At 41.7% G+C, this 19958-nt stretch overlaps 1 protein-coding gene and 1 pseudogene across 3 annotated transcripts in view; one reads left to right on the top strand and one right to left on the bottom strand.

Annotated features, from left to right (window-relative positions):
* Positions 1-19958, bottom strand: part of ANKRD6 (ankyrin repeat domain 6) — a 150079-nt gene that overhangs the window by 94592 nt on the left and 35529 nt on the right. The gene's annotated exons all lie outside the window — the stretch shown is intronic.
* On the top strand, positions 14469-18379 carry LOC308559129 (large ribosomal subunit protein eL30 pseudogene; annotated as a pseudogene). The gene is made up of 3 exons: positions 14469-14810; positions 17296-17369; positions 18233-18379. The product of its transcript is annotated as a large ribosomal subunit protein eL30 pseudogene (transcript).

Here is a 19958-nt window from a genome sequence, read left to right as displayed (position 1 = left end):
AAAATCTGGCACAGTCCTCTGGGCTCTGTAATTATATCCCAGGCACTAATCTCAAGGAGATGGCTCTGCAAACTACCTCCAATCAGGCAGAAAGGACGGTAGGATCCAAACCAAGCAATGTGCTGCCTGCTGAATGGACCAGAGGAGAAGGGCTCCTGAAGCACTAGGAGTGTGGGAGGGAGGGAGGCAGGTTACAGTGCAGGGTTGCACAGAATTAGGAACAACAGCAAAGGAGAGGTGAGATCCTGCTGGAACCTCCCTATCTGCACCCTTCGCCTTTTGAGTGAAATATGTCTTTGAGTAGGTGGACCATTAGCTAGAGATTGGCAGTCTTTCCTGTTATACCCTATACTGAGATCTCTGTGGTTTTTTAATTAAGTGAATTAATATAAATAATGACTTAGAATAGTATCTGCCACTTGTAAACCCTACATTTCTATAGCTATTATTATAATGGGATTTAATTGCTGTATTTCCTCCACGACAGTCAAAAGCTCAAAAAGGGTTCTGTCAGGTAAGGAATGTAAGGTTCAAACTTGCTTTAAAAGCTGACTTTTAAAATATTTATCAGCCCAGACTATTCTAAAAAATCAGTAAGGCTATGAGCTTGGTAGACAAGGATCTGGACTCTTTTCATATCTCTACTGAGATGCTGAAATGATTACTCTGCAGGATAATTACAGTTAGGTCATTTTTATTATGGTTATGTTAATTATGGGAATGCTATATTATTTAAAACAAAATTACAGCCCTGCCCAATGTGGCTCAGTTGGTTGAGTGTTGTTCTGTGCACAGAAAGGTCACCAGTTAGATTCCTGGTCAGGGCACATACCTAGGTTTTGGGTTCGATCCCTGGTCAGGGTGGGTTCAAGAGGCAACCAATCGAAATTTCTCTCTCACACTGATGTCTCTCTCAATCTCTCTCCCTCTCCCTCTCTCTTTCTCTCTACCCCTCTCCCTTCCTTTCTCTCTAAAATCAATAAAAACATATATATATGTGTTTATTATATATATAACCAAAAATCTTTTAAAAGTAAGTAGGCAGTGTAAATCCCACATCTGGCTAGTCATAACTACTGCTGCTGTGAAGAACTGTAGTGGACCTCAGGAAAAAGTCACGAACATCTAATAAACGGTGAAAGAAGTGGAATAAGAAGAAATTTTAGGGCAAGCGTAATTTAATGTGACAAGGATGCAGGACCTAGGTAGGTGACTGTGTCAACAGCGTACAGTGGCTGCTAATTAGAACTTCCAGCTGGAAACCAACGAAGGTGAGCAACAGAGAAACTATCCAAAAACCAGACCCATTAAAGGAAGAGAAATCCTACGGGTCAGTGAGAGGATGGGGCACGACGTGTTCTGCACCACTCAATTCATTGCTTCTTTTGTATTTTGAAAATGACTTCCTTCCACTGAAGATCTATCACCACTAAAGACCCTAGCACCAGGAAATTTTTTCAGTGAGAAAGGAATGAAAAAGAAGACTCTTAGTTACAAAGCATCACCGCCCACTCACTCCAGTGTGAGAAACAGATTATTTCCAAGCATCTCCAAATGGACGTCACCCCAAAAGCCCCCCACCAAGTCACTGAAATAAGTACTTTTCCTTAATGCAAAGACGCTGCAGGACATAGTCTACAGGCATTTTGTTGTGTTTTGTTCCTTCCAGAGAGATGCTTTGCGGGTTAGTGGGTTAGTGACAAGGGTGTAAATGCCTTGCTCTGAGTAAGGGCAGCATTCCAGTGCCTGGGAGTCCTGCTGAGCTCTTCAAAGGAATGTGTTTCTAAAGAATGTTTAAGTCAACTTAAAAAGTTCCAAGCAACCCGACATTGAGGGTGTGATGCTCGGTATTTTCCAAGAGGCCATTTCCCTTTTGAATGCAAATGTGATCGAGCTCCATCAACCGGATCTTAAGCTGCGGAGAGAAGAAGACACAGAAACTTCTTGCTGAAAAAAAGTATTTGTTTTTATAACCATGGGTTCCTTAAAGGGCAGACACTGGAAATACTTAGAAACAAGTCTGGTGCTTCCATTAGAGAAAACGATTGGACAACCCTAAGTCTTGATTTTGTAGGTAGGATTTACGTACCGTGTAAAGAAGCATTCTGATGATGATGGGCTCTGAAATTATGATGCGGGAAAAGCTACTCCCAAGAACTGCCTCAACTGCAAGCCCCATCTTGATGTACACTCCCGCCAGTGTGTCTTTCAGATACAGTAAGAGCTGTGCTTTTCTGGGCTGGAAAAATGATGACTCAGCTGGGTACAGTGTCCTCTTCCGGCTTTGCCAAGTGCATCCCTATTATCTTTATTACTTACTCATCCCACTGCCTTGGCCCGAAATAAATTCAGTTGGACCTAATAAATTAAAATACAACAAGAATCAACAGAAACCTAAACTATGACCCACAGTCCTGCTACACGACCGTGCCTATGATGAATATTCAAAGCCACTAAAAGCACCACTGCTCTAGTGAGAACAATAATTAACTTGGGTACAGCCATTTGCCATTTCCAAAGTGCTTTTCCATACCAAATCCCCTTTAATCTCCACTTGGGACCTGAGACATGGCTATTGTGCTATTACCTCTATTACTGGTGAGAACACTCAGAAACTCAGAGGCTTACAGAAGAAGACGCACCTGGTGATAGGGCCAGGACTTTTTCTTCATTTTCAATGCATGTATTTTCTTATTAAAAAAAAAAAAAAATCCCATGATATTGTTAATAGTAGGACTGCCTGGTAAAAATTTTGCAGGTTGATGCATTTTTCTAACCATGGTATATCCCATTTCCACTTTTTGGTGCCAGGAACTTCTGGGCACCATTTCTGTCTGGGAAGTAGGCCACATCAGTGCTTCTTACCCAGCACTGTTGGCATTTTGAACAGGAACAGTTGTGCTGCCGTGGGACTGCCCCCAACCAGACCCCCAACCAGACACTGTGACCTCCACTCCTTGGTTGAGAACCACTGATGGGATAAGTTCTAGGACTTTCCATGATTAACATTTCCCAAGCCCATGATTAAACTAGAATGGCACTGGATGTGAAAGTGCTCTAAAGCGGCAACATTTTTTTTTTTAATATATCTTTATTGATTTCAGAGAGAGGAAGGGAGAGGGAGAGGAAGAGAAACATCAATGATAAGAGAGTCCTCATTGATCGGCTGCCTCCTGCATGCCCCCCCACTGGAGATGGAGCCCGCAACCCAGGCATGTGCCCTGACCAGGAATCGAACCACTATCTCCTGGATCCTAGGTCGATGCTCAACCACTGAGCCACGCCTGGCCAGGCAGTGGCAACATTTTTAAAATAAATTAAATAAACTGCAAGCATACAAGTATCAATGAAAAAGAAAGCATTCAGCAGCAAATAACACAAAACCAGACGAACCAGGCTTTACTGGATAGGGGGCAGTTTTTCCCCCAATATGAAGAAGCCCCATGGAAGGCAGCCTATGGTGGGCAAAAGTTCAATACTATCTTCAGGGACCCAGACTCCTTCTATTTTTATATTTCACCATCCCTTAGTGTGACAGCTTTTGTCCTCTGTCAGCTTATGATTTCAAAACAGTTGCTCTATCTCTAGGTGTCACACCGGGTTCCAGGCAAGAAGGTACAAGTCACTCCACCTTAGGTATACCCTCTTACTTGGGAAGCGAAGCCCTGCCCGGCAGCCTTGTGGTTTATCTCGTTGGCCAAAGCGCATCACTCGACCACCCCTGGCTGGAAGAGTTCCCATCTCCACAGGAGAGAGAGGAAGGCAAGAGAGAAGGTGGTTCAGACTGGGTCTTGAGAGAGCCTACCTCAGGTGTCTGCCAGGAATCATTATCCAGTGGTGTCCACATGCCACAAAGAAGCTGGTTTCTATTTCACATTCAGTAATTCCAAAACCACTGACAAATGGTCTACGCAGAAGCAAGGCAATGGAGGAGTTTACTTCTCCCTGCTTATTCTAACACAAATAAGAATCCATCTAATCTGCAATTACTGGGCTCCCCAATCAACAGAAACAGTAACCAGAAAGTATCTCACCTTGGTCACAGTTTCAGATTAGCAAATTGGTTACTTGCTTTTACCTCTCTGCATAACAGGTTTCAACAGAAGACTTCATACCATTCTCTATAGCACCTCTCTTCTTAAAATTGAAAAAAAAACAACAAAAAAAACAACACTTGGCTTTTAGCATAAAAGCAAAATGAACATAAGATTAAAAAGTTAGAAGGGAAATCTATTACCCATACAGACGAATGTTTGAATTAAAATTATAACTATATATTGCAGAGCTATAGACATGTAACACTTATACATCCTTGCATCCTAAATTGCCACATGTAGTGCCTTGAATATGGCAAGACTGTTAAATCTTAATTAAATGAGCATTTAGCTCTCTTATCTTCCCCTTTACCCAAGTACCCACATTTTAAAAAAATACTTAGCTTCTTAGCTAGAGAAAAGCAAGAGATAAACAAAAATACATATACTAACCTATTTACAAATTAAGTGACATAATATCTGGGATTGGTTTCAAAATAATCCAAGGGGAGCCTGGTTCAGTGATTGAGCGTCAAGCTATGAACCAGGAGGTCACTGTCTGATTCCCAGTCAGGGCACATGCCCAGGTTGCAGGCTCGATCTCCAGTAGGGGGTGTGCAGGAAGCAGTTGATCAATGACTCTCTCATCATTGATGTTTCTATCTCTCTCTCTCTCCCTTCCTCTCTCTGAAATCAATAAAAACATTTTTTTTAAAAATAATAATAATCCAAGGAAAGAGGGAGAGAAAAGCGGGGGGGGGGGGGCAGTAGATGAAATAAGACTGCCCATGAGTTCATAATTATTGAATCTGGGAGTGTGGTACATGTGGATGACTTATACTATAGTCTCTCTAATTTTGAAATTTGCCAAAATATGAAGTATTTTTAATAGCTCTGAGCCTAATACTGATACATACTTCAAGCATGAACCCCAAAAATATGCTGAATAAAAGGAGCCAAATACAAAAAACCATATACTGTGCAGTTCTAATATACAAAATGTTTAGAAAAGTCAAATTTATAGAGACAAAAAGAAGATAAATAGTTTCCTGAAGCTAGAAGTGGGAGTGGAAACTGACTGCAAATAAGCACAAGCAAACTTTTTGGAGAGATGAAATGTTCTAAAATTGAATTGTGGTGGTGGTTGAACTGTATAAATTTACTAAAATATCACCAAACTTCACTTGTTAGTACTAAACTTAGGAAGACAAGACTTAGAGAAGTATTTTTTTTTAATTTTACAGTTTCGACAAGAGGACAATTTCCAAGGATTTCAATGATTCTTTATCTTCATAGAAAAGCAATGTCTAGTCATAGATACCATTTCTTGTAATCTTCCTACAAACCTGAAATTAGAAACAGAAAAAGAAAAAAGCAAGCAAAGGTCCATGCCTGTCCAGCTGAAGCAGTGAGTCCACCACTTTTGCAGAGCAAGAACTCACCAGGAATCAGGAACTCACCAGGGCAAGGAGGAGGTCATTAGATCCCTTTATTTACGAAGTCACAAAGGAAGAGACATGAAAACAAGGTATGTTACTGGTCTGAAGTCTGTGTGCCTGACGCTTCAAAAGGCCAAAAGTCAAAACATCAGAGCTTGGAATAAGGAAAGGTTTATTGATCACGGAGGTGCCAACAGAGAAGATGGGAGACCTAATGGTACCTCAAATCCATCTTAAGAAAGTACAGAGCTCAAGATTCTTTTGCATCAAGGGAAGGGGAAATGGGAGGGGATAAGAGTGACTGATGACACAGACATTGGTCACATTGACACAGCTAGTTGGTGTGAGTCTAGTCAGGAGGTTTCTGCAAATCTTTGATAAACAACACATACTTCTCTCATCTCCCCAGGGGATACACTTTCTGATGAGGGACTGTTTTTGTGAAACTCAAGCTATAAGCAGAATTCTTCTAATGATTAGCCTATCTATAAGACTAAGGAGAAGATATTAGCCTAAAGGCCACAGGAACCAAGCAGGATTGAACCAGATGGAATCAGAGAGGCCAAGCATTCAAAGTCACTTCAGATTAAATCTACGTAGTAAGGAAAATTCATTTGAAATTTCTTTTTCTTTTTTTTTTTTTTTTTGTAAAAGGAACCATCTCTGACAAGTTAGATTTCACACCAAAGTGAAATAAAGGAAGCTGTAAGGTCATCTGGAGCAGGGGCATTGTTTGGGGTAGAAGCTTTGTCTCTGCAACATAAAACATGAAGCAACTTTAATTTTTCATCAATATTCTCTATTAAACAATAACTACTAGTGTTTACACTTAGATGCTGAGACAAACCACTTATTTACACACCTCATAAATTTTCCATACCGCAATTTAATAAAAGTTTGTTCATTGTCACCTGAAAAACAGACCGTAGGATTTAAATTTCAAAATTCTCCAGGGCACATCCCTGAGAGGGAAAGTGGGAAAGAGACAGATTTCCTGGGTCTGTTCCCAGATGGCACCACATCTGCCCACATCTTGGAGTTTACAGATGGACTTCAGTTAGTGTCCTGCAGGCTTGTTATAAACAGGGTCCTTGCTGGTGATTTACTCTGCCTTCTGACAGCCCTTACTCGCTCTGAGACAACCACACCTTCTAGGTACCCCAGACGACCCCACACTCCTTCATACGCAAAATTCTGTTCTGTTACTCAAATAACATCTTCCCAAATTAAACTGCTAAGTACTTAAAAAAAAAAGAAGAAGAAAGAAAGAAACTTGCTAATCTCTCTCTTCAGTGTTCCTGAGACCTGGGGAAATACAATGGTAGAGTTTTCATTTTCCAAAGGCTTAACAAGGTATCCTAGAGACCTAAAGTGACTACCAGTTAGCTCCAGGATTCTTTCCCTTCTTTATTGGGAGCCTGCACATGGGTCTGAAGTCAACAGCCCTGGATTCCAATTCTGCCCTGATAGCACAATCACTAAATGTGAGGACCTGGGCAAGTCAGAAATTTTCTGAGCCTTGGTATCCTCACTTTAAAACCTGTAAATAATACCTATAACTCTCAGGTGGTTGTAAAGGTTAAGTGAGAATAAGAAAAAGTGCCCTGGACAACATGCCACACAGGGCTGGTGTTAAATAAAATGTGAGCTAAATGCAATACACTCAGAGTCCTGAGTTCTTGCAAATCTCTGTGAGAGAGCTTCAACTGAAGGAGTTAAAAGCAATATTGTTTCATCCTGTAGTAGAAAAACAAGCCTAGGGAAGTGTACAGGCACACCTTGTTTTATGGCACTTCACTTTATTATGCTTAAGAGATACTATGTTTTTTACAAATTGAAGGTTTTGTGGCAACCCTGTATTGAGGAAGTCTATTGGCACCATTTTTCCAACATCACCTGTTCACTTCATGCCTCTGTCATATTTCAGTAATTATCACAATATTTCACACTTTTTCATTATTATTGTATTTATTATAGTGATCTGTCATCACTGATCTTTGATGCTACTATTAGGATTGTTTTGGGGCACCAGGAACAGCGCCCATAGAGACAACAAACTTAATAAATGTTGTGTGTGTGCTGACTGCTCCACTTACCAGCTGTTCCCCTATCTATCCCCCTCTTCCCTGAGACTCAACAATATTGAAATCAGACCACTTAATAACCCTGCAATGGACTCTAAGTGTTCAAGTGAAGGGAAGAGTTACATGTCTCTCACTTTAAATTAAAAGCTAAACATCATTAAGCTTAGTGAGCAAGGCATGTCAAAAGCTAAGAGGGGAAAAAAAGAAGCTAAGAGAGGCCGGAAGATGGGCTTCTTGCACGAGAAACAGCCAAGTTGTGAATGCAAAGGAAAAGTTAAATTAAAAGTGGCACTCCAGTGAAGACATGAATGATAAGAAAGCCAAACAGCCTTTCTGCTGATACGGAGAAAATTCTAGTGGTCTAGATAGAAGGTCAAACCAGGCACAATATTCCCTTATGCCAAAGCCTAATCCAGAGCAAGGCCTAACTCTCCTCAATTCTACAAAGGCTGAGAGAAGTGAGAAAGTTGCAGAAGTAAAGTTTGAAGCTAGCAGAGGTTGGTTCATGACCAACCTCTTTTAACATAAAAGTACATGGTAAAGCAGCAAGTACTGATGTAGAAGCTACACGAAGTTATCCAGAAGATCTAGCTAAGACAATTAATGAAGGTGGCTACACTAAACAACAGATTTTCAATGTAGATGAAACTGCCTTATATTGGAAGAAGATGCCATCTAGGACTTCCATAGCTAGAGAGGAGAAGTCAATACCTGGCTTCAAATCTCGTTAGAAGCTAATGAAGCTGATGACTTTAGGTTGAAGCCAAAAATCCTAGGGCCCTTAGGAACTATGCTAAATTGATCCTCCCTGTGCTCTATAAATGGAGCAACAAAAGCCTGGATGACAGCACAACTGTTCACAGTGGTTCACAGAATATTCTAAGCTCACTGTTGAGACCTACTGCTCAGAAAAAAGGGGGGGAAAAAGATTCCTTTCAAAATATTACTGCTCATTGACAATGCACCTGGTCACCCAAGAGCTCTGATGGAGATGTCCAACGAAATTAATGTCATTTTCAAGCCTGCTGACACAACATCCATTCTGCACCCCACGGATCAAGGACTAATTTCACCTTTCAAGTCTTATTATTTAAGAAATACATTTTGTAAGGCTATAGCTGCCATAGATAGTGATTCCTCTAATGGATCCGGGCAAAGTAAACTGAAACTCCTAGAAAGGATCACCATCCTAGATGCCATTAAGAACATCTGTGAGCCCTGGCTGGTATGGTTCCCTTTGGTTGGAGCACCCTCCTCTACACTGAGGAGTCACGAGTTTGATTCCTAGTCAGCGCCCATACCCAGGCTGCGGTTCGATCACCAATCGGGGCATGAGCGGGAGGCAACCAATCAATGTTTCCTCACATCAGTGTTTCTTTCTTTCTTTCTTTCTTTCTTTCTTCTCTCTCTCTCTCTCTCTCTCTCTCTCTCTCTCTCTCTCTCTCTCTCTCTCTCCCCCCCCCCTTTCTCTCACTCAAAAATTAATTTTAAAAACAACAACAAACATTTGTGATTCATGGGAAGAAGTCAAAATATCAACATGAACAGGAGTTTGGAAGAAGTTGATTCCAACCCTCCCAGATGACTGTGAGTGACTTAGGACTTCAGTGGGAGGGAGTAATTGCAGATGTGGTGGGAACAGCAAGAGAACTAGAATCAGAAGTGGAGCCTGAAAATGACTGAATTGGTGCAATCTCATGATAAAACTTTAATGGATGAGTTGCTTCTTATGGATGAGCAAAGAAAGTGGTTTCTTGAGACGAAATCTACTCTCAGTGAAGATGCTGTATTGTTGAAATGACAACAAAAATTTTAGAATATTACATAAACTTAGTTGATAAAGGACTGAATCCTATTCTGAAAGTTCTACTATTGGTAAAATGCTGTTAAACAGCCTCACAGCTACAGAGAAATTGTTCATGAAAGGAAGCATCAATCAATGTGGCAAACTTCACTGTTGTCTTCTTTAATTTCCACAGCCACCTCTACCTTCACCATCCACCACCCTGATCAATCAGCAGCCATCAACATCCAGGCAAGACCCTGCGCCAGCAAAACAATTATAATTTGCTGAAGGCTTAGATGATTAGCATTTTTTGGCAATAAAGCATTTTTAAATTAAGGTATGTTCATTGTGGTTTTTTTAGACAGTGATATTGCACACTTAATAGACTACAATGCCGTGTAAACATTACTTTTATGTGCACTGGGAAACCAAAAAAATAGTGTAATTTGCTTTATTGCAGTGGTCTGGAACCAACTGAACCCTCAATATCTCTGAGGTATGTCTGTACTGGAAAATACTCAGAGCAGGGCCTCTCGTTCCCTAAAGCACCAATGAGAGCTACTCATAGAGCTGTGGAGTCGATTCCATTCATGTACTACCCGTCAGAATCTGGGGCAGGATAGAGGCTGGACTCACTTTCTCAGAAGTGAGTCCAGCAACAAATCTGGACCTGGTTCAGCCCTGGTCCTACCTAGAGGAGACTAGGTCATCTTGGGGTTTGAGGCAGATCCCTCCTCCCTTGCTATGGAAGAGACCCTCCCACATCCTCTTTCCACAGATACCCAGTCTTAAAGTTGAACCAGTTCTGCCCACCCCACCCCACCCCCCAGCCACAGAGTTCGTGCCAAATCGGGTCCTTAGAATGGCCACAGAGCTTCTTATCAGTTGCCAAATGTTTCCATTCTGGGCCCCAAACCAGCAATCAACTTCCTCTTCCCACACAGTGATTTATCTAAAATTCTCTCTGATGTTGCAATGAGTTTCCTAACATCAGCCCTCATGGCTGTTTTATTTTCCCTGTAGTCTGAATCCAAACAATAAATTCAGGCTGAGGCAGGTGCTGTTTTATAAATGGGGGGTTGGCGACCACAGTGACCTGTAAACTGACCCCCTAATGAAGGTGGCATGTTCACACACTGCTAGGATGGGATGGAGACTCTAGAGACAGTGACTGCAGGAGAGAAGAGAATTCAGCATGGAGCCATTTTTCCAATTAAGATTGCACGGAGTTCCAAAGTTCCCCACCAGCACAAACGTGGTTGCTTTTATGGTCTTTCTCAGCCTAAAAACACTGCATAGGGGATTGTGACAAGGACCCTCTCCTTGACCAAATGTACCTTGGCCCCCAGTTTTAGCGAACACTGCTAAGTCAGTTCAGAGAGAATACTCGCACCCTGATATCTGAGCACCCTCAAAACCTGATCAAATTCCTCATCTCTCACCACTCCTTATCTGATCACTCTGGCCTGCCTGCAGGAAGAGTCCTGTTAATTTAGCAAGAATCCCCCACCATCCTTGGTGTCTCTTCTTAGTAATTTTCTGCCCCCCCCCAACCTGCTCCTTGGCTATAAATCCCTGCTTGCTCTTGTGTTCAGAGTTGAGCCTGGTCTCTCTCTCCTACTGCATTAGTCTTGACACCTATCACAATAGTCCTGAATAAAGTCTTCCTTATCGTTGTAACTAGTGTCAATAATTTTTTCTTTAACAATGGTAGTGGGTTAAATGGTGGCCCCCAAAATGTTATATCCATGTCCTAATGCCCGGAACCTATGTGTATTACTTTATATGGTGAAAGAGTAGATATTACTTTATTGGGCCCAAATGCAATCACATGAATCCTTATAAGAGAGGCAGAGGAAGTTTTGTGTCACAGACACATAGAAGATGAAACAGCAATGTGAAGACAAAAGCAAAGATTGGAGTGATGTGGCCTCAAGCCAAGAAATACCTGCAACCACCAGAAGTTGAAAAAGTCAGGGAACAAATGGACTCTCTCTTTGGGCCTCTGGCAGGAGCTCAGCTGGCCAACACCTTGAGTTTGGATGTCTGGCCTCCAGAACTGTAAGAGAATAAATTTCTATTGTTTTACAGCTTCCAGTTTGTGGTAAATTGTTACAACAGCCACAGAAAAGTAATACAGGGATAGAAGTATGTCTTAGCCTATTCAGGCTGCTATAACAAAATACCATAGACTGGGTAGCTTACAAACAACAGAAATTTATTCTTCACAGTTCTGGAGCCAAGATGAAGGCAGCAGATTTGATGTCTGGTGAGGAGAGGACCTGCTTCCTGGTTCATAGATGGGGCTGTTTCACTGGGTCTTCACATGGTGGAAGGGAGCTTTGTTTATTTAACACACTTTTATATAAGTGCAGTAATCCCACTCACCTCCCAAAGGCCCCACCTCCAACACCATCACATTGGACATTAGATTTCAACATAAGAATTTTGGGGGATCACAAACATTCAAACCATAGCAAAGTGAGATGTGGGTTCTGCAGCCAGTTAAAGTGTTAAGGAGCCATATATTCAAACCTACCATTTGACATTTGTCTTGGATTATTTTTATAATAAAAACTAATAATTAGCCCTGGCTCGTGTGGCTCAGTGGTTAGAGCGTCGGCCCAAGCACCAAAGGGTCGTGGGTTCCAATCTCAGTCAAGGGCACATACCTGCACTGCGGTTTCACTCCCCGCCCCCCGTCTCCAGCTGGGGTGCGTGCAGGAGGCAACCAGTCGATGTGGTCCTCTGACATCTATGTTTCTCTCTCTTTCTCTTTCTCTGCCCCTCCCTCCCCTCCACTCTCTCTGAAAAAGCAATGAAAAAAATATCCTCAGGTGAGGATTAACAAAAAGGACACATAAAAAAACTAATAATTAAAAACCCTAAAACACACCTGAGATTTTTGGATGGGGGGAGAGGGAAGATACAAGAAGATATGAATGCAGGTCAGAAAGACAGGTGAGGAGACACAAGACCTTTAGCTGCTATTCTCAACCCAAAGAAATAAAATTTAATTAGGGACCAAAAAGTACGTACTCCTAAATCCTATCTCATTCAAGGAAATAAAACGGTATCAAATGCCACGTTCTCCAAGATGAAAGAGCTGACGTGGGGAGGACCTGCTCTAGAACAGGAACTCGAGAGTGTCTGAAAGGAGCACGGGCTAGTTTTGTGTTACTTCATCTGGTTTAAAGATGTTTGCTACACGTCACAGGAATGATTCTACATTGAACGATCATTTCAAAGACACAAAATGCCATGAAAATAAATCTTTTTAGGAAAATTCAGTGAGAAATACAAGTTCAAAAATCAAGATCGCTCAACACCCCAATAAATTTAAAAAAAAGAACATTTACACTCTTCACATATCCACATAAAAGCGTAGCCACCTGAGCAACAAACAAACCTCTCCCTGTATTATTTGCCTGGTCACCGGTGTTAAGAGACATTACCTAAGAGGCAGTAGAGTGAACCAACAAATGAGCCTTTATAAACAAGGAATTACTCAAAGCACCACAAAGGCAAGGAGTCAGCTACAAGCTTTCCAGCCCTATCTCCTGTTACTCCCTTTCACAAAACCTGAGCTCCAGCCGCACGGCTAGCGTCTCTCTTCCCAAACAGGGCTTTGCCTCCGGCTCCTGGACTCTCTCCAAAAAGGCCCTCCCTTCTTTAGTTCCTGACTATCAAAATCCTGGCTGAATTAGTCTGCTAGGGCTGCCATAACAAATTACCCACAAACTTGGTACCTTAAAATAGAAATTTATTCCCTCTCAGTTCTGGAGGTCAGAAGTCTAAAACCAAGGTGTTGGCAGGGCCGAGCTGTGGCTTGAAGCTCCTATGGGGAATCCTCTCCTTTCCTCTTCCAGCATCTGGTGGCTGCGGCGGTCCTCGACATGTGGCCACATCACCCAGTCTCTGCCTCCCTGGTCACCTTGCCTCCTTTGCTCTGTGTCAAATCCCCCCTGCCTCATTTTTTTTTTTTTAATTGATTTCAGAGAGAGGAAGGGAGAGGGAGAGATAGAAACATTAATGATGAGAGAGAATCATTAGTTGGCTGCCTCCTGCACACCCCCCACTGGGGATCAAGCCCAAAACTCAGGCATGTGCCCTGACAAGGCACTGAACTGTGACCTCCTGGTTCATAGGTTGATGCTCAACCACTGAGGCACGCTGGCCACCCCTGCCTCACTCTTAAAAGACACTTGCCATTAGATTTAGGGCTCGCCCAAATAACCCAGTATCTTCTCATCTCAAAATCTTTCACTTAAACCACATCTGCAAAGACCTTTTTCCAAATAGGGGCAAATTCATAGGCTCCAGGGATGAGGGCAGGGAAGTTTCTTTTTTGGGGCTACTATTCAATGCACTACACAGGCCAAGCTCAGATAACACCAGAAGCCTTCTCTGGTCTTGTTTCCTGGACTTCAGAGGATGGCCTTCTGTCTTCTCAGACACACCCTATAACCGCTCAGCAGCTGGTACAGAATCCAGTCAGCCCAGTGCTTTCCAAAGTGGGGTCTCCTGGAGCCAATGCTCACCAGCGTAAGGAGTAAGAATGGTGGCTCCTCATCGCTGCAGCCACCACACTGTCACAGTGACCTTTTGTGCCTGAATCCCCCATTACAGCATCTCTGAGGGCAGGGTCCATGTTTCACTCACCTTTGTAGCCCCCCCAAGACCCATAGACAATAAGTGCTTAATTGACAACTGATATTTGGCAAAGAAAAGAAACAATGTATCTGTATCACATGAAACGTATTGTGCATATTGCTACTCACTGGGAGGAATCCCACATCTGTGTACTGCACAATACTTGATACGGAAGATAAACATTTACAGTGTTCTCACCCATTCAACTGACAGTCTCTATCAGTAACACCGTGATGCTGACTCAAAGACCCACTAATGGACTGATAACCACAGAAAAACACAGACCCAGGTGATCGCTAAGGTCTTTTTTAGCTCTAAATTCCATGATCACCAACAACTGACAAAACAAACCGGCATGCCATCCAATGTAGTGAGCTGATGAATCAGAAAGCTAAGATTCCTTTCTCGCTCCCCCACCACGTTGGTGGCTGCTCTTGGTTGGGGGCTGTCCCACCGTACCTAAGGCAGGAAGATGGTGGCTGCAAAGAAGATGAAAAAAGTCTCTGGAGTCAATCAGTTCTAGGCTCCAACTAGTTATGGAAAGCAGAAAGTATGTGCTGGGGTACAAGCAGACTCTGAAGATGAGCAGACAAGGCAAAGAGAAACTGGTCATCCTCACCAACACCGGTCCAACCTTGAGGAAATCTGAAATAGAGCACTACACCATGTTGGCCAAGACCGGTGCCCATTATTACAGTGGCAATAAGACTGAACTGGGCACAGCATTTAGAAAATACTAAAGTGTGCAAGCTGGCTATCATTGACCCAGGTGATTCTGATATTATTAGAAGCATGCCAGAACAGACTGTGAAAAGTAAATCATGCAAAATTTTTCTTTATTAAAACTGGCCAGAGCTTGGTTTAAAAACAAAAACAAAAAAAGAAAGAAAAAGAAAGCTAAGACTGCGGGAAAATGTCTAAATAAATGCAAGGTGCTTAGAAGGCATTAAGCAAAATAAACTGTGAACCTTGGGTAGTATGCTTCAGTCATGTTGTCTGCACAGAATACATTGAACAATACAGGGCTCGTAATCCCCGAGTAGACCAAGTGACCCTAAGAGTTCTAGTCACCTTTGGTGGGTGTCAGTTCCCTCATCTCTAAGCCCTACTCAATAGTTCACCTCAAGCCACCAGGTCTCATAAAATTCTCATTAAAATATTTAAAGAGCTCTGTAATTTCAAATAACTTTCAAATTACCGTCAGACACTGAAACTTCCTCCATTCCTGTTCACAGACCTTGAGGCTCCCTATGCCCCTCCTGCACCCCCACCCCTGTCCTCAGTGGCTATCCAAATCCCCATTAAATGTTATCTAATACACTCTCTTTCCTAAGGATATTTTCATATTGATCTAGAATTCTAGGAGACCAAAAAACTTAAAAGATTTAAAAGAATGACCTTCTAATAATAAAATTTTACACACAAGGGAATGAGTAGACATTTTAAAGAAAATCTTTTCTGGATCCCTTCAAAATACACCGACTGGGGAGCCAGCGCTCTACCTACTTGAAAGTGAGCCAGCCCTGGCTACAGATATATCAATCCATGGGCAGCTGGCATCCTTAATAATGAACAACTTCCTTCTGTTCTGTCAAGAGCAAAGACAAAGACGTGATTCAGGGGCCCTCAAAGTGAATTATCGCCTTTGTTTAAACCTCCCCTCTTGGGCAGAGCTGTCAGCTGCAGCAGCCAGTCCAGGGAAGGATGAGAGTTCTCAAAGCAAACCCACTGAAGTGCCCGGGCAGCCAACACGAGGGACTCTGCCTCCGCTTCGTGCCCAGCCCAGGGAACTGAGGCCACTCCAGAGGTGGTGCCTGGGCATAGTCAGCCTGCCCTGAACCTGGCACCAGGAGGAAAGCAACATTCTCCTGTGAGATAAGGGTCACCGGTCAGCTCACACCCAACAACAAACCACCACTGGAACACAATTCCAAACTGCAGGTCATGCCCATTTGTGAAACAAGTTAGTGGGTCACAAGCAATGTTTTAAAGAATGAAATAGACTAGACTAGAAAATGTAAAAGTGCACTACATGTATTTTGGGAAACATTAGTTTCACTTGTGTGTGTATTTATATTTATATATATACACACTGGGTTACAATATAAAATGCTTTTCTTATAATGGGTCACAATCCAAAGTTTGAAAGCCACTATTCTTGAGGAAAAATGAAACAGTGTTCAATCCAAAGAAATACTAAAAAGATAACCTACATTTCTTTTTAAAATGCCAATAATTATCAAAAAGTACCTTGGACAGTGTCTGTAAACCACGTCAGTCTTTCCCAAGTATAGTTCTGGGTCCTAAGATGTATTTTCAAAGATGTCAGAATTCTCAATGAGAACTTTTACATTTTGTGTTCTCAATGAGAATCTAAACTGAACGTATTTGGAATCACCTGGATGTCTCGCTCATAACTGTGTTAGGTTGTGTGGTTTAAATGTTCATGTTGGCGTTCATGTTTATAGTCAAATGGAAGTGGGTGGACTGCTGAGAACAAAACAGAAGCAGGCTTCATCTAACATCGCTGCGCCACATACACATGAAGGCCAGGCTTGGCCACGGCAGGGTGTACAGAGGGGTCTCAGTCATCTAGAGATGGGAGGGGACTAAGTCATCAACAACTGGTAGCACAGACATGCTGAACAAGGCAGCTGGACCATAGCACTCACTAGCACATCAGGTAGCACAGGGTACACTCTGGGTCCCATCTTTGTAAATATCAACTTGCAACAACTTCTTCATGCTAAACGTAAAAATGCAATGAAATAAGTAATTTTTACATATCATAGAATAAAGGGACTGACTTAATGTTTTACAAATTACATAGCTAATTTCTTCCTGCCATGTTATTGAAGGTAATTTTTTTCTTTCCAGTATGTCTAGAAGTTATATGGGGCTGGGGGAAAGAGAGCACTTATGGGTTGCATTCATATCTTCTCACACATAAACAATTTTCAATAAATGGAGAGAAACTGGAGCACAGAAAATACCAAGTGGCAGGTGACCCACCTTGTTTTTTATTTGACTATGAAATGCTTTGTTGAATTTGCCTTGTGGCTAATTGATTTCCTTAATTATGTTTGCTCTAGAGCAATATTAAATGAGTGTATATTCCCAATTATTTGAAAGGAGAGGTTTCAGAGCACATGGGACGTTAGAAGGAGGTCAAGCTGAATTTTTTAATTCAGCTGAAAAGTTGGTAGAATACTGAGACGAGCTTCCTGGAAGGAAATTCAATATGTATCCAAAGCCTCAAATTGGTTGTGTGCTCTTTGACATAGAAATTCCACTTTTAGGAACTGATCTGAAAGTATTAACTCTGGATGTCAGAAAGGACTTAGTTGCACAGATGTCTAATACCAGGGGATTGGTTAGCAGAGGTGGCATAGTCATATAATGACGCTGAAGATCTCACAGGTACTGAGTGTTATTTTATGTAAGGATCTCTTTTAAGCACTCGACATCTAGTCTCTCATTTACTCTCCAAGCATGCCAATGTAGTGGGCATTATTATTATTATTCTCCCCATTTTACAGATGAGTAGACCAAGACACAAAAAATTAAATAATCTGCCCAGCTAATAAGAGGCAGGGCTGAGGTATACACCCAGAGTCTGACACTAGAGTTTGTGCTCTTTGGCCCTATCCTCTCAATGGATCACCAATAGTGATGTAAAACTATGTAATATCTATGTTACAAAAACATGTTCATGAGATCGTGTGAAATGAACAAAGCAGGTTATAAAACATCATACACTGTAACCTCATTTTTGTAAAATTTTTAAGACTGGCAGGATAGATATCAAAATGTGGTAATTATTGGTACTTTTTCTTAATTACTTGAAATTTCTTAAATAAATAATTTTTGTAATTAAAGACAACACATCAATTAAAAATATGTCCCAGGTGATCTTACACTATAGTTATTAAGAGTTGCACATATGTACATCACAGAGAGTTTCTGGTAAGATTTAGTAACTCACCTCTCTATTGCTTTCTAGCAAAAGATGATCCTGAGAGAAGCTTTCTTATGGGACTTTGATCTAATAACACTTCACTGTCAAATAAAAAGTAATTTAATCACACCAAACTATTTAAGAATTCAGACTCCCCAGAATCTTTATTCTAGCCCAACTACCTTTCTACCTCATCAAGGCCTCTGGTCTGGCCTGTGACAACAGGTGGGTAGATCTGTGGGGCATAACCTACCTGCACAATGACCCCTTCCTTTCAGGTGCGACAGGTCCCAGCCACAGAGCAGTGCAATGAAACAGCTGCTGAGACAGTCGCCTTTTTCTTCAGTGGAAAAGTTCAGACCCTGGAGAGCAGGCCTGTGACCACAATAAACCTACTTCTTCCCTTTGAGGAAATGAAGACATGAAGGGAAATCCAAAGCCAAGTACAACCCGGACCTGGCTCTGCATCTGCTCTTGAACAGCAGCAGCGTGTTTCTGTACTCAAAGCCAGGAATGCCCTCAGCAATGAGGCTCTGAATCCAAGGTGCCATGCATGTCCTCACCCGTCATGACTGGGTCTGACTTCACTCCCAACAACACCGAGTTTAATGTTAAATGTGAGATACAGACACTAAGTGTAATGGCTCAACATCATTTTAGATGCTTTCAATGCCCACTTATAAACTTGAGAGAAATAGAGAGGGAAGAACCTTAGTGATCATCTGGTCCAGTGTTTCTCAGCGAGGATGCCATTGGCACTTGGAATGGGCCAATTCTTCACTGGGATGGGTGGCATTTCAAGATTTCAAGTACCTGGGGTTCTCAACCATTAGTGTCCCCATGCACAGTGACAATTTAAAATGTTCCCCCTCAACATTTCCAAGAGCCCGTGGAGGGACATTGCCACTCCTGGTGAAAAACCACTGATCACTGAGATTCAGAGAAGTAGTCATCACCCAAGACCACCTAGGTAGTTAGAGAAGGATCCTATGCCTCATAACACTTAGTTTTGTGTTTTTTCCACTGCACCAAATTCCTCTAATTATGCTCATTAGAGCATGAGACACTTAAAAGTTAAGAAAAGACTTCACACTTAATGATAGGATTTATGGCGTCTGGATCTAAGACTGGTTGTATAAACTTTTTTTTCAATCTCATTATGGGTATTCTGGTATGAAAACAATTCTATTACTATAATTACTTTAAAAGAGCAAAAAAGTGTCTGACTTAACCACCACCAATCCATATTCAAAACTTCGGGATGCACTATGTACTGAATTCATACTGCAAAGAGTTTCTATGAGGGGGTTTGCGGGGGAGGAAGAGAGGGAAAAGAGAGAGATATGGAACCATTTGCATTTTATTAAGAAAATGTTTTCCTAAAAGCACCATCTCTACAAGCAGTCAGGGAAGTGGGTCCTATATGGCATATTTATTTTACCAAATAAAACCTTTTACTTCAAGATTCTTTAAAATCAATATTTTCCTCTAATTTAATCTAGTACTTACTCTGAATGTGAAATCTAAACTTAGATTTTAAATAATTCCTTGCTAGTTCTCAAAGGGCTTGTAACAAAATCAGTCCAAAGCATGACATATACCTTCATGATGTGATAAGAGCACCACACATTTTACAAGTCATGTGTTAAACTTAGGACGCTAGCACTAGTTCAGAGGAGACTTCAGCATAACCACTCCTCGGCAATAGTTTATTCACGATTCTTCTAATAATGAGTAGTTTTCCCTTCAGTTCGCTAACTTATGAAAGCACAGAGTGATGTTTCTTTTATGAGTTTCACAATTTACCATCACTACAAGGAACAGGAGAGAGAAGGGAAGGGAAGGAAGGTTAGAGATAGAGAAAAGGAGAGGGAGGGAGACGAACAGATAGACAGAACAGGACTCTAGAAAACACAATGCCAAAAATAAAATTATCCTACAGAAATTTCAGGTAAAATCCAAAAAGTACTTTGAACCTAGCATCAAATCTTGTATATGCACATA

The sequence above is a fragment of the Miniopterus schreibersii genome (genome assembly GCF_964146895.1).
Source record: "Miniopterus schreibersii genome assembly, chromosome: 6".
Taxonomy (NCBI): Eukaryota; Metazoa; Chordata; class Mammalia; order Chiroptera; family Miniopteridae; genus Miniopterus; species Miniopterus schreibersii.
This window is presented reverse-complemented; position numbering and strand designations above follow the sequence as displayed.